General features: G+C 39.0%; 1 pseudogene; it reads left to right on the top strand.

Annotated features, from left to right (window-relative positions):
• The first annotated feature begins 14,855 nt into the window (after positions 1 to 14,855).
• On the top strand, positions 14,856 to 15,835 carry LOC114211535 (protein MAK16 homolog pseudogene; annotated as a pseudogene).
• Positions 15,836 to 16,050: the final 215 nt, after the last annotated feature.

Genomic DNA, 16,050 nt, shown 5'->3' on the forward strand with positions numbered 1-16,050 from the left:
ATACTATGTTAGGTCATTTCTTGAGTGGATCCATCCCATAAGAAAACATTTATTAGGTACTCTCTGGCAACATCTGTCAGGCTTGGGCTCCCTGTCCTTGGGTGTGATATTGCTGCTACAGGCCAAGGTAACATGGATTGGAAGAGGTATAAATCTGACAGCCAGAAATCAAGAGAAGAAGTGAAATGAACATGCAGAGCCAGTTTGTTTGGGGGGAAGACAGGAATAGTCATAATGAGCGCCCCAAACAACATTTACTTAGAAGCAGATCTGAAACCTGAGAGAGTTCTAGAGTTAAATACAACTTCATTGCTTTGTCCAAGTGTCGATTTATGAGTCAGTTTTGAGAGTTAAATGAAAAGCTTTTCATAAAACAGTTACTAGAATGTAGAATTATTAGTTTTCTCTATGCGTTAATTGAATTATTTCATTTCCATCCTGTGGCTCGGCAGCATTTTCATACATAAATATGGAATAAACATCTACGTGAGCACATTGAAAAGGCAGTATTGATGCTTTAGCCAAGAAATTTGCCAGTTTTGTTAATATCCCAAACCTTTCTTTTCAGATTTGTGATTATGAGTGAGCCTGCACTCAAGTTAAATATCTTAATCTATGAGATTAAGATATTTAAGATATTCATACAACGTGAAAAGCTTTGATTTGGAACTGAGGACAAGAAGCAATGGGGAAATTTTCTGCAGAAAAAAAAAATCAAGGAAGCAATGAAGAATTCTAAGGTAACCTTCTCTCTGTGTTTGCTACCGTGAGCATTTGTCGACCCACATCCCAAGCATTCTTCTAGAGTGAGAAGGGTTGACAGAGCTTTTTATAAATGGGAACCTTGCAGAGAAGAGAGTAGACTTGGAATTATGGACACCAACCAGCTTTTTGGTGGGCGGCCAAAAGCCTTGTTGGAAATGCCCATGTCTTTCCCAAACCATTTGGCTCCCCTCCTGACGTAATTGCAACTGAAAGAGAAATATTTAAATGGGCTGGAGTGAGGGTAATGGAAGGATTTCAATTACCAAGGTACATACTAGATTACTTTAAGTGGCATAAATCGGCCTTAAGGCAAACTCACGGATCAGGCCCAGCGTAGCTTTCCAATGCACTCTGCCTCTACCCTCTCTGAAGGTAACACTATGTGCTTTTCCGTAATGTAAAACAAAGGTTAGGAGTCAAGATGTAATTTGAGCACCTATCTATTGGGAAATACAAATCATAATTTCAAACGTGGAATAAAGCCAAAATAATTGAGCATGCTGAAATAATGGTCAAGGGGTTTTAGGTAAGTTTGAAATGATATAAATGATTTTAAAAATTCATGCAAATATATATTGAGAAATAGTTGGAGGCACCAATAAAAAGTGGTTCCAAAGTTTTAGAACAAAACATAATATCTTGACTATCCAGCCAATAATAAAAAAAAAAATCAGTAACTTTGCATTTAAACACTTAAGCGAAATCGAATAGAGCTTAGCACTAAATGTAGAGATACATGTTTTACTGTCTCACGTCATTGGCCGTGTATGAGCAAAGCCTACTTATCAGGTGCTGAGGGATTTAGCTGGATCCGTTTCCAGTCTCAGAGATAACTTGAGCTGTGTAGAGTGAATGATGCAACTCTCTCTCATGCAACTTATTCCTCTCCTATTCCTTGCCTGTCTTGTCTCTTTGTTTTCCTCTTACACACATTTTCTCCTATGGCACTTCCTATATTCACTCATCTTCCTCCTCCTCCCCCGTCTAAGACCCTACCCCTGACTTGGGGCTGGCCTCCTCTATGAAAGCATCATATTCATTTGCCCACCTGCCAAAGTCCACTTGATTGGAATGGCATCTTCCAAACTCTTCCTTATTTCCTCTTTTGAATTGCCTTATGTTCTGTCCGCTAAGCTTTTTCGCTACTGGGTCAAGTCAGTCAGGAACAACATGTGTATTTTAGATACAATTGTCTGAAAAGGGGGTTTGAGACAAGACTACTCTAAAACAGCCTGTATCTGGGAAATAACAATAATTAAATAATATAAGGGTACAAAATAGGCATATGGGTTGATGGCACAGTAAAGGAGGCCAGAAAGGGAATCTAATGAATTTTCAAGTGTCACATAGCTAACATCTACTGATTACTTACTATGTGCTGGATGCTGAGTTTACTCGTCACAGTGAGCTGATGAGAACGTGATTTGAGATGAAGAGGCTGAAGGCTGCAGTAACTTTTCCAAGATGAGCTGGGGCTGGAGCTCATGTTAAATCTGGGCCATTGCTCTCCAGAGCCATATCCTAACCTTTACACTCTACTGCCTCGGAAAAATGAAGTTTAATAAAGCAGTTGGGAAAGTAATGATTAACTAGTAAGTATTTGGGGTATAATTAGCCTTATGATATTTTATCCCATAAGCCAAAATGAACCAGGAAAAGTGTTACATATTTCTTCAGCCATGGAAAAAACACTAGAAACCACAACATAAAATTCATTTCAGCTTTGTAGTAAGGATCATTTTCTAATTATTGAACAATGAAAAATATTACAGAGACAAAGTCACACATTTGTCTGTATCATCTATTATAGTATTGAATTTTAAACTTCACTGCAATTAAAAACAATAAAATAAAACCTTAAAAACCAACAGAACAAGAAAATATTTGTGGGGAGCCTGGGTGGCTCAGTCGGTTAAGCATCTGGCTTCAGCTCAGGTCATGATCCCAGGGTTCTGGGATCGAGCCCCGCATCACCGGGCTCCCTGCTCGGCGGGGAGCCTGCTTCTCCCTCTCCTGCTCCCTCTGCTTGTGCTCTCTCACTCTCTCTCTCTCTCTGTGTCAAATAAATAAATACATAAATCTTTAAAAAAAAGAAAGAAAATATTTGTGATAAATACCATTAGTACAATTGGTGACTCCAGAGTATAAAAGGTTTAATATTTATAAAAATACAAAGATCTCAAATAGCTAAATTGGAAAAGGTGATTCACATGTGGGGAAATACAAACACTAATGAATAAATGTATTGGCCAGACCACATACAGAGTGTTACAATTATTTCTTTAAACTAATTTTATTGTAAAAGGGATACAGGGAAATTTAATTAATTAATTAAAATGATGAAGCCATCTGAAACAATTTTAAGCAAGGAATGGCTTGCAGAGAAGTTACCAAGGGAAGGAGAGATGGAGTCCTTGGAAAGTAGCAGGAAAGGATGCCAAGCAAGATGCCCAGGTGGTCACATGGGGCTCACAGGACTGCTGGACCTTGGCCTGGACGAAGGCTCAGAAATGAGGATGTAGCTTATGGCTGTAGTTATCAAAATTTAACATGCATCAAAATCACCTTTGAGCTTGTTAACGCAAAGCTGGGCTTCACTCCCAGAGTTTCTTACTCAGTAGGTTTGGAGTGGAGCCTGACGCCACATTTCTAAGAGGTTCTCAGGTGATGCTGATGCTACTGGTCTGGGGCCCACACTTTGAAAACTGCTGGCTTATAGAATCGCCTGCAGACATATAGCTGAAGATGGGAAGTACAATAAAATCAATAATGGAGAGAAAGAGGGGTGGAGGGAAAGAAGGAGACAGGAAAGGTTGGAGAAAGACAGGGAGATAGAAGCAGTTAAGGAGGCAGCAATTAAGAAGGAAAAATTTCTTCTCATCAGAAAGTATGGAGCCAGGGCAGCTGAGTGAGGCTAGAGTGAATTGCAGGACTGATATCCCTCTAACTTTATAATCACCATTCTCTCACCCTGCTCTACCCTCCTTCCTTCCCTTTCCTGCTTTTGAATGACTAATAATCTACTACACGTCAGTCCGCTGCCCCCCCCAACTGCACTCCAGCCTTCACCTCTTAACTAGCACACATTCCATAACTCTCCAAAGTCCATCTCCTACCTTCAGCTCACCATTGAAATTATTTCCTTAAAAGTCACTGAATCTATAGATCTGGTCTCAGTCCTATATCCTCAGCACATGAGCAGTGTTTGATAGTTCTGTCCGTTCACTTCTCCCTTAGTTTGCATGACACACTAACCTGGTTCTTCTTCCAAATATTGGGTCTCTGACATGCATCTTTAGTTTTCTCCTTGTTTACAGTATCTTATATTTTAGAGTGAAGCTTCTGGAATAAATTCTTCTAAGGTTCTCCAAAACTGCTTTCTTGTACCGGAAGAGATAAGTGTATTTTGCCCAGTTTGGCACATCAAGACAGTAACTCTCAGTATTTATCAGCTAGTAACTATTTATTAAGTGTCTATGGGATGTCATGCCCACGTCGTGGGACACTGCAGCGCACTAGCTTGATAAAGCCTTTGCGCCTATGAAGCTGACATTCTACAGGAGAGGATATAGGCAAGAAACTGACTAACATATGAATACATGAGATAATTACAGCTGGTGAAAAATCCTCTTAAAAAAAATAAATTGATACAGTAGAATGTCCTGAGGTGGGCAGTACTTTGGGTAAGGAAAGTCAGGAAGGTTTTTCTGAAGAGGTGATATTGAGCTGAGATCTGAATAACAAAAAGAAACAAGCACTGTGAAGATTTGAGGACAAAGCCCTTAAACGACAGGATGGAGATCAGTGTGGCCGGAGTAAAGAGGGAGGGGTAAGCGATGGGAGAGAAAGACAAACTGGGCCAGACCATATGGGTCCTTAAAGGCCATGGTGACATGTCTAGCTAGATCTTATTCTTTTTAATTTTTAAGATTTTTGCTTCAGATTTTTTTATTTTTAAGTAATCTCTACACCCACCAATAATGGGGCTCAAACTCACAACCCGGAGATCAGGAGACACACATTCCACAAACTGGGCCAGTCAGGTGCCGCCTGGATCTTATTCTTAATGTGATAAAAATTCCTTGGAGAATTTTAAACAGCAAGTGACTTATTTTGGATAAAGATGTAAAGGGCGAATGTTTGACCACATGTAGTTTTCTCCTTTTCTTCCAAAGACTTTGCTGAAATAGTAGTAAAAGAATAAAAAAGGCATCAAGCTTTAGGAACAATGAGAAAAGGAGAGGAGGGAGCAGGAGCTAAAGCATTACCACATATTTTTGGAAAATGCAAACAGATGGATAGAGGAAGGGTGACTGATTTAGTTGGAAGTGGGTAATTATAACCTAAAGTATGTGCAGAGAATATCAAAGATGAGGGAGTCAATTCTCACTGACCAGCACTTCAAGTCATGGCATACCACAGAAAGGAGGGTAGGGGAAAGGCCTGGAAATAAACGGATTGGATGAAAGTTTGTATACCAAGCCGTTAGTCTCAAGATAAGCATGACCGTTCATGCATCAAGGTGATGTCCTCTATGGCAGAAAAGGGGCATGCACTCTATGGAGAATCTAAACTTGAGAGGTGAAGGAATTAGGGGCACATGGGAAAATGAAAGATGGGTTTGTGCGACTTAGGGATGAAAATAGATTAATCTAAAGTCTACAAATTGAGTAGAGTAATTCTCACCCCCTTGTACTTGCCTGTTGCATGAATGTTGGTCTATACTACACAGGCAGGAAACTCAAGGAAACTTGAATCAGGAGAAATGGAAAAACTCTAGAGAACACACATTCACATAATTTCCTGATTATTCAGCCTCCAGGGAAGCTCACTACTTGATCACTCCTGATCATGGACTGGATCTGATTTCTAAGCATTATTAAATATAAACTAGGAAATAATAATAATCAGACATTTGAGAAAAACCTTTGATTTAATCTCTCTAATTACAAAAGAGAGATAAAAGGCAGAAAGGAAAGAAAATCCTGGAGGAAACAGAGGTAAGTCAAAGCACAGCACTGTTATTTTTTGAAGTCTTTAATATCATTAGAAAGATAAGATATTGCATATCTAATACAAGATCAGAAAGCTGTAAGAAAAGAAACAATGAAGAGAAAATCTTAGATGAAATGAAAATACAAGAAACTAGGACACTAGAAAAAATAAAGTTGAATAAATCTTTCAAAAAACAGAACAAAAACCAAAATGATGGAAAAAAGAAAAGGGAAGACAAGACTTGGAGGATCAAGGTGTCTAACATTTAACTCAGAGTATTTCAGGGAGCTAAGAAAAGATAGGAGATCATGAAAAAATAGTACAAGAACACTTCCCCCAATTATAGGACATGAACATTTAGATTGAGAAAATTGACAGAATACCCAGGAGAACGAATAAAAAAGACCCACTTCAAGACACACCATTCTGAATATAAGAGTACCATGGTGAGAGAGGCTTCTAGAAGTTTCCAGAGATAGAAAAAAGTGGGTTACAGAAAACAATATGTAACACACCATTCAACTTTTCATTTGTTATATTACTGACAAAAGGCCCCAGAGGAATGCTTACAAAATTATTTTAACCCTAAATTTTATACCCAGCCAAATAAGATAAAATTATTTGCAGACATTTGAGTCATGCAGGATCTTAAAAAAAATTATAACCACAAGTAAAACCCAAAATATGTATAAAAATGTAACTACCCAGTTCTAGAATTAAAATATATTTAAGCAGACTCATGAGAACCTTGTTAAGTTGTTTAAGAAGAAAATAGTAATATTACTATTCTGAGGGAAATGGGGAGGAGAATTGGGGGGTGGTAGTTGGATTAGTAGAGTCTTCACCAAACATAAAAGGAAGCCAATAGAAAATATCCAAATTCATGGAACCAGAAATAATCATATTATTTAGAAATATGAAAGTAAATGCCAGGAGAAACAAGATAATACAACACAAGAAGTGATGAGATAAGGAACTTCTATTTTACACTGAAGATTTTAATTACTATCCTATATTTCAGTATTATGTGTGTATATTACTTTGACCAAGAATAAAAACCATTTAAGGCAAACATTTCTTTGTGGCAGAGTGGAGACTAGGTTGTGGAGTGGGAAGAATTGAAATAGATGGCTATGTCCCTGATCTGGGTGAGAGATGATAGTAGCTTGGGTCAAATGGTAGTGGTGGAGAGAAAAGTGGACAGATTCAGAGTGTGTAATAGAACTGACTTTATTGAAGTATTGGCTGTGTGGCATGAGAGAAAGAGAATCACCAAGGATAACCCCTTAGATAGTAGATGGTGATACCTCTTGTTAACGTAAATAAGCCTAGAGAAAAATTCGGTTGGTGAAAGCACCAATCAAGATTTCTGTTTGTGCATATTAAGTTTGACTTTCTTATCCAAGGGGAGGGTCAGAGAAGCAGTTAGATGGTGTTATGGGTTGACTGATGTCCCCCCCACCCCCAAATGCCAAAATCCTAACCCCCAGTATTTGAGATTATGACCTCATTTGGAAATAGGGTCTTTGCAGATGATCGAGTTAAGGGTGAGCCCTAATTCAATATGAATGTATTCTTATAAAGGGGTGACATTTGGGCACAGAGACAGACACACATAGAGGAAAGATGATGTGAAGACACAGGGAAAACGCCATCTATAAGCCAAAGAATATCTGAAACTACCAGAAGATGGAAGAGAAAAATGGGACAGATTCTTCCCCACAGCCCTCAGAAGGAACCAAACCAGCTGACATTGTGATTTTGGACCTCTAGCATCCAGAACTGTGAGACAATACATGTCTGCTCTTTAGGCTACCCAGTCTGTGGTACTCTGTTACAGCATGCCTGGGAAACTAAGACAGATAGATCTGCCTCTGGAGATGGCAGGCAGAGGAAATGGTGGAGATACACATTTTGGAATCATGTGCATGTAAGTGCCATTTAGAGCCATGTGATTGGAGGGAATCACTTCAGTAGTGAGTGCGGAGGGAAAAGAGGAGAAGGCTCAAGAATCAGGATTGAGACCCATGTGCTTTCCTATTTCGAGATTGAGCCAAGGAAAGAGGAGTCCATGAAGGAGAATGAGACAATAAATGGCCAGGGAGGTAGGGGGAAGCCAGAAAATAAAGGTGTGTGTTTTTGGTTTTTTGTTTGTTTGTTTGTTTGTTTGTTTGTTTGCTTTAGAGGGAGTGGACAGCTGCTCAGGTGACGAGGAAGATGAAGACAGAGAGACCACTGCTTTTGGAAACATGAGACTCGTGATTGACTTGAGAATGACACTTTCTTGTGTGTGAGGAGGGTTGAGGATAGTTTGGGGGTGAGGAGGGGAGAGCAGCCACGTCAGAAGGCTCTGGGAGATGATTTGCTATGAGGGCAATCGGAGATTGAAGCGTGGCTGGAGGGGACACGGGATTGGAGGGGCAGCATAAACCATGAGGACAATGGTGTTGGGCCAATCGTTTTTATGGAAGTTGAGTGACGAAGGTGGGCCAAGAGCTGTCCCAAGTGAGTTTAAATTCTCAATAAAAGAAGATAATTGGCCAAGGGAGGTAGCCAAACTGTGGAAAGAGCCGAGATGCCCTTCCACAGAGGAATGGATAAAGAAGATGTGGTCCATATATACAATGGAATATTACTCAGCCATCAGAAAGGATGAATACCTGACTTTTACATCAACATGGATGGGACTGGAGGAGATGATGCTAAGTGAAATAAGTCAAGCAGAGAAAGTCAATTATCGTATGGTTTCACTTATTTGTGGAACATAAGGGATAGCACGGAGGACATTAGGAGAAGGAAGGGAAAAGTGAAGGGGGGGAGATCGGAGGGAGAGACGAACCATGAGAGACGATGGACTCTGAGAAACAAACTGAGGGTTTTGGAGGGGAGGGGGGAGGGGGGAGGGTTGGCCCAGTGATGGGTATTAAGGAGGACACGTACTGCATGGAGCACTGGGTGTTATACGAAAACAATGAATCGTGGATCACCACATCAAAAACTAATGATGTACTGTATGGTGACTAACATAACATAATAAAATTAAGTTAAATTAAAAAAGAGAGAGAGAAAAAGTAGATAGATGGCCTGTATACATCAGGGCTCTTGTTGGAAGGAGAGAAATAAATGACCTAAAAACACGATGTACCCCAACTCTGGTTCTTGTGCACAAAGATGCATGAGGACAAAAAAGCCTCCCCCCGAAGGCTATGGAGGGACCTGTGACCTGGGGTCAGAACCCCTCACTTGCAACGGGCCCCACCCAGAGCTGCTGTGGGCTTTATATATTTGTCAGTTTTATGCACACTGCCCCAGGTATTTTCTATTTTCTTCTGTTACTTACTTTCTTTTCTTTAAAAAGTTTCCCCAAATTGTATACATTGCAGGACTCTAAAAAACCCGGATCCACCCTCGCTAGGAGGGATGGGTGAGGTGGGACTGCAGACAGTTTCAGTTAGTTTAAGAAAGTCAAGAGAGCATTCAGGGAACAGGTTGACGAAATAGGGGAATTTGCCAGTGACACATGGTGAGATTTAGAGAGCATACTGGAGAGCTAGAGAGAATTGGTTTCCCAGGGCACTCACTGATTACCATCAGCAGAGAAAAAGTGAAACACAGATCTTCAAAGCTTCTCCTTGACTTCCTTCCTGGAAGTTTCATTTTGAAACAAGCTATGTCAACTTATGACACGTCGAGGGCAGAATTTGCCATGGTCCGCTGGTTGACCGACTTGATGCAAAAAGATAAAAATAAAAATAAACCTCTGATAGCGTCATTTCTTGGCATAGTGAAAGAGTGTTTAAGCAGGACATAAAAAGTGCTCATTTAAAGGGGAAAAATAATAAATTGATCTGCATTAAAAATGATTGCTGTTCCTCAAAGAAAGCGTTAGAAGAGTAAAAAAAAATCAAGACACAGGTTGGGAAAAGACACTACTTGAAATATTATACTGACTAACGATGTGTAAGAAGAATTATCAAAAGCTGCAATCTATGTAATTTTTGTTGTTTAATTCCAGCCTTTACCTTACATGTAGGTTTTTGTTTTATGACTTGTTTCTACTTTATTTAACAAAAATTGGATCATACTGTGCATGTTGGTCTGTATCATCCCCCCCCCCCCAGTTTAGTAAAATATAAGTAATTGGATCTTAGAACTATAAGGCTCAAATAAAACCATTTCGTCTAACCATTTAAAAAAATTTTTTTAAAGATTTTATTTATTTATTTGACAGAGAGAGATATAGCGAGAGAGGGAACACAAGCAGGGGGAGTGGGAGAGGGAGAAGCGGGCTTCCCGCGGAGCAGGGAGCTGGTTGTGCGGCTCTATCCCAGGACCCCGGGATTGTGACCTGAGCCGAAGGCAGATGCTTAACCAACTGAGTCACACAGGCGCCCCTCGTCTAACCATTAAAATGTCAGTGTCATTTCCGTTTTTTTTTTTAACTGAGTTGTTATTGACATGTAACATTATGATGTACAGCACAATGTTTTGGTATTTGTATACACTGTGAAACAATCACCACTCTCAGTCTAGTTACCATCCGTCACCATACGTAGTTGCAATTTTTTTTCTCTTGTGATGAGAACTCTTAAGATTTACTCTCCTAGCAGCTTTCAAATATGCAGTATTGTTAACTGTCGCCACCATGCTTTCCATGACATCCTGAGGACTGACCAATGTTCTAACGGAAGTTTGAACCTTTTGATCACTTCTACCCATTTTGCCCACCCCCTGCCTCTGGCACTACCAACCTGTTCTCCATTTCTTATATGGAGTTTTGGAGCAGTGAAGGGACTCACTCCAGATTACATAACTGGTTGATACTGGTGGAGTACTGTGCCCTGACCCCTGGTCCACTTCTCCGCCTCCTGGGAAAGAACATCTTCCAGAGGGCCTTGCATTCATCCTCTGCTCTCACCCCAGGTTGTATCCGAATGGGTGCCTGCCTCTTTTTAAAAACTATTTGTGAGGGCGCCTGGGTGGCTCAGTTGGTAAAGCGACTGCCTTCGGCTCAGGTCATGATCCTGGAGTCCCGGGATCGGGTCCCGCATCGGGCTCCCTGCTCGGCGGGGAGTCTGCTTCTCCCTCTGACCCTCTTCCCTCTCATGCTATCTCTCATTCTCTCTCAAATAAATAAATAAAATCTTAAAAAAAATAAAATAAAATAAAAGAATAAATAAAAACTATTTGTGAAAGCAAATTTCATCATTTCTTTCACTAGCTCATTTTTTGGGGGTATCCAGATTCCTGTAGGGATGAAATTTTGATGAATTATAATATTCCTTCAGCCCCAGGATAAAAAAGAAAAACTCTTCAGGAGCAAGAAGGAAGAGAAACATTCACTGCTAAGAACGGTTCAGGTTGCAAATTTCTCTTGCTTATTTATTGAGGTGAAAAGTTAAACTGGATTAGGACAATCATATTTTTCTGACACATTGACTTGCTTCTTAAGAAAACATATTTAGCTTTTCTTTTTCATGAATCATTTCAGTAGAAGAGCCAGGAGTTACGTTCTTATGCTGAGTAGAAACACTGAAGGCCCCTTTGTGAGGGATTTAGCTAGCTACATGTATTTATTTGGCTCATTTCCCCCCCTCTGGGCTAAATTTTGATTGAAAATTTATGTGTGGACCAGGAGGAGAGGTATTTGGGCTCATTTTTGTGATTTTCCATAGACAAAATTAACACCAAATTGATGGGCCTGATAGTGTTGTTTTCCAAGCCACAGGCAGGAAGTTTTTCTTTTTGTCATCATATCCTTCTTTCCCAGTTCCCTCCAGTTTCTTTTTCTTCTGATTCCCAAGATCTGGTTCACTTTGTGCTATGAAGTAAGAAGAAGTGGGGCTGAGAATAAAATTAAGAGGTGCCAACCTTTAGAATAACAACAATTTGATATTAAGAAATCTTCCCTCCAAATGGCCTGCCCCACTCACAAAGCTGATTTAAGCCATCTCATATGGGAACTTTCACTTCACAGGACCCTTTTGTTTGCAGAGGTCACAGCCTCACATGTAGAAATTTCCCACTGTCACTGTCAGAGGTTTCAGGTAGGAAGCACACTTTCCATTTAGGTTTTCAGTAGAATATAAATATGACCTTTTTTTTTGGACAGAGAACCAAACTTCACAGCGACCTAATAAAAAATGACCAGAAATTACTTACCAGGGCACTTAACCCCTTCATAATAGGGAAATAACTTTATCACTTTTATTCTGATTGTAAATAATTTAAGAAGTACAAACAGACATAAAGGAGAAAGTAAAAATTCTACAGAATCCTACCACAGAAAAAGATACCTGATATAATTTTAGTGTATATTCTTTTTTTTTTTTAAGATTTTATCTATTTATTTGTCAGAGGGAAAGAGAGAGAGCACAAGCAGGGGGGAGTGGCAGGCAGAGGGTGAAGCAGTCTCCCCACTGAGCAAGGAGCCCAATGGGGGATTCGATCCCAGGACCCTGGGATCATGACCTGAGCCGAAGGCAGACACTTAACTGATGGAGCCACCCAGGCGTCCCAGTATATATTCTTCTTTTTAAAAATGGGATCCTGCTATAAACATTCTTTTGTAACTAGTTTTTTTCAATTAAGTATATATTCGTATTTTTGTGTGTCAATAGATTTAAATTTATATCCTTAATGAATGAATAATATTCCATCTATAAATGTACCATATTTATTTCATTCAGTATTGATAGACAGTTGACCCTTTACCAATCTGTGGGAATCCCTGTGATGAATACCTTTATATATCATACTCTGTGCTCTTCTCCAATCAATTCCTAGGAACAATCCTTAGAAGGAAAATTTCTCTCTCAAATGATTTGTACATCACTAAGGTTTTTAATGCATAGCACCATATTTCTCTCTAGAAAAGTTTCACTGCCTTACATTCTCACCAACAATGTACGAAAATGACTTGTGTCCTTCAACCTCATCAGTATGGATATTATCACTCTAAAAATTCTTTCTCTGTCTACTAGGTAAAAGCACTTTATCCCATTGTTATGTTAACTTGGATTTCTTTGATTATCAGTGAGGATGAATACCTTTTTTATTTGCTATTTGTAAGTCTTAAGATGTAAATTGTCTTTTGAAATCTTTGCCCTTTTTTCTGAGACAATTTTTTAAATTGACTTTTGAGAACTCATGTATTCAGTGTAGCAACCTTTTGTCCAACACGTATTTTACATATTCTGGTCCTAGATTTTGTTTATGGTGAGCTTTGCTCTACAGAAGATTTTGTTCTTATTTGGTCAATTCTACTATACCTTATCTTAATAATTTCTGCCTTTGGGTGTCATGTTAAGAAAGGCCTACTAAACTAATTTTTAAAAAGAAATAAAGAAATATGTACTAGCCTCCTTGTACATGCAGTAATGGAAAATATTAATAGATTAATGTCAGAAGGGTCTCTGGATTACCAGAGGACTTCAGATTGGGTATTTTTTAAGCATAGAATTTACAGAAATTTTTACTCATAGAGATTTACTTATGGCAAGTCAGTGAAAGACAAAAAATATGTGATTCACAATTACTTTGTGATTATAATTTCCTAGAACTCATTAGACTTAATTTACATTTAGGTCTTTGTCATTGGCAGCCATCTATTCTTTCTTCCATCCCAAGATATCCATTTTGTTTTCCTGATGAGTATTAAATTCAATTGAGGTGAGGCTGAGCAAATAAATAACTTTGAAAAACACAGGGCTTAAAACTCTGTTTAAAGGGATAAGTGACATCATAATAAAAATTATTATATTCATACTTCATAAACTAATGTTTAAGTCAGCATAACTATTGCTTCCATAACTTACTTAAGTTACAAAATGTAATAGATTTGGATTTTTCTCACAAGTTAGAATTAATCCAAAAATCTCAGTTTTTAATAGGCAAAAACATGATCCCAGTTTCTCTCCCTTTCTTGGTAATATGAAGTTTATGGAGAAGAGCGGGGCAGGGAGGGGGTAACAGGAGAGGAGGAACACAATGGGGGAGGGGAAAGGAAAAGCAATCTAGACCCTGGATATTTTTTATAACCCATCATTCTTTGATTCAATAAATCATTCAATAAACTCATCTTCAGGGTACAGGACTCTGGAATTCAAAATAAGTTAAGTTTTGAACTCTGTTAGTGTTTTTTAAAAATCTATATATTATGCAATTTTTTTTCAAAAATTGCACATTTAATGTCCAAGTTCTCCTCACAGCCCTGGCCACCAGGAGCCCTGCCGCCAGTGACTTGGCACAGGTTTCCATTTGCTTTGGTCCTCTCTTGGTTCTGTACATCTTTCTTGCTTGCTTGATCTTTTTTGTTATATTGCAATCCATTAATAAAATGTTAACTTGAAAATTTGCTATGAAAACATTTCACAGTCTTGGTGTTAATCTGTAACTTTTCTTTTTTTCCAATCTGTGAAATTTGGTCAAGTTAATACCTTCTATTGCATCGCATCTAACTGTGGGTTCTCATGAAAATTCAAGCATAAAATGCTTTATATAGGATGAGTATACTTATTATCCAAAGTAGGATACCTTTAAGAGTGGAAGGATATTAGAGACTACTACTAATTAAGCCAGAATCATAGGAATAAACTGGAAGTGTCCCAGGTAAACCAGGGCAAAGGAGCACCCTATTTAGAGAAAGATTATAAAATACATGTGGGAATATTGGCATTACTGAATGTAAACTCTTCTTGAAATTGCTTATTTAGATACACTTCTTAATCTTTGGCTATCTTAAAGGAGAATTTAAATTCGATACTAACACTTTAATCTGGTTATCTTTCATTCACTTCCTTTCTTCCTTCCTCCCTCCGTCCCTCCCTCCCTCCCTTCCTTCCTTCCTTCCTTCCTTCCTTCCTCCACAAGGTTGAGGAATGGAAGCTAAAAAAAAATTATGGAAAATTTATAGTAAGATACCTCAACCTGAAAAGGCTTTTTTGTTTGCTTATTTATTTAATCTGTATATTTGCTTGTTTTTGATGATTGTGAAATGTTTGTAAGCCACTAGTGAGGGACTTAACTGGATTAGAATGTAGTTTATGTATAGTGAATAGTAAAAACAGTAATAGCTAGGCTCTCCGGAAGTGATTTTCCGGAAGAAGCATGGCTGCTCCCTAGATCTGGCCAGGCTTTGCATTCTGAACCGCGGACGCCATGCAGTCAGATGATGTTACCTGGGATACACTAGGAAACAAGCAGTTTTGTTCCTTTAAGATTAGAACTAAGACTCAGAGTTTTTGCAGAAATGAATATAGCCTGACTGGACTGTGTAATCGGTCGTCTTGTCCCCTGGCAAACAGTCAGTATGCCACTATCAAAGAAGAGAAAGGACAGTGCTACTTGTATATGAAGGTTATAGAGCGAGCAGCTTTTCCTAGGAGTCTCTGGGAACGGGTCCGGCTTCGTAAAAACTATGAGAAAGCACTGGAGCAAATAGATGAAAATCTAATTTACTGGCCCCGTTTCGTTCGACACAAGTGTAAGCAGAGATTCACCAAGATCACCCAGTGCCTAATTCGAATTAGAAAACTTACACTAAAGCGACAGAGGAAACTTGTTCCCTTGAGTAAGAAGGTGGAACGGAGGGAAAAAAGAAGAGAGGAAAAGGCATTAATAGCTGCTCAGCTGGATAATGCTATTGAAAAGGAATTGCTGGAGAGACTGAAACAAGATACGTATGGTGACATCTACAACTTTCCCATTCATGCCTTCGACAAGGCCCTGGAACAGCAGGAGGCAGAGAGTGACTCTTCAGATTCTGAGGAAAAAGATGACGACGATGAAGAAGATGTGGGGAAGAGAGAGTTTGTGGAAGATGATGAGGTGGAGGAGAGTGACGTAAGTGATTTTGAGGATATGGATAAACTGGATGCCAGCAGTGATGAAGATCAGGATGATAAATCCTCCATCGAGGAAGAAGAAAAGTCCCTTGATACCAGACATAAAGGCAAAACACTCTTGAAAGGACCCTTGTGGAGAAAACGAGCCTAGGTGGAGATAGAGTATGAGCAGGAGACAGAGCCTGTGGCCAAGGCCAAAACAACGTGACTTTTCTTTGGACATTTATAAATAGGACTGAACATGAAAACAAAACAAAACAAAAAAAAAACCAGTAATAGCTAATGAACGGTATAGCAGAGTATGAGTAAACAGATAATAATAATAGTCATTCTGCATATATTATCATTAATCCTTATAAAAACCCTGTAAGTTTGTAAGGTACCATTAGCCCCATTTTACAGATGCAGAAAATGAGGTTCACTAGCTTGCTAAGGTCACAAAGTT

This window comes from Eumetopias jubatus, unplaced genomic scaffold, assembly GCF_037043125.1.
Source record: "Eumetopias jubatus isolate StellerSeaLion01/CBP00866 unplaced genomic scaffold, mEumJub1_p1.0 scaffold_3, whole genome shotgun sequence".
Taxonomy (NCBI): Eukaryota; Metazoa; Chordata; class Mammalia; order Carnivora; family Otariidae; genus Eumetopias; species Eumetopias jubatus.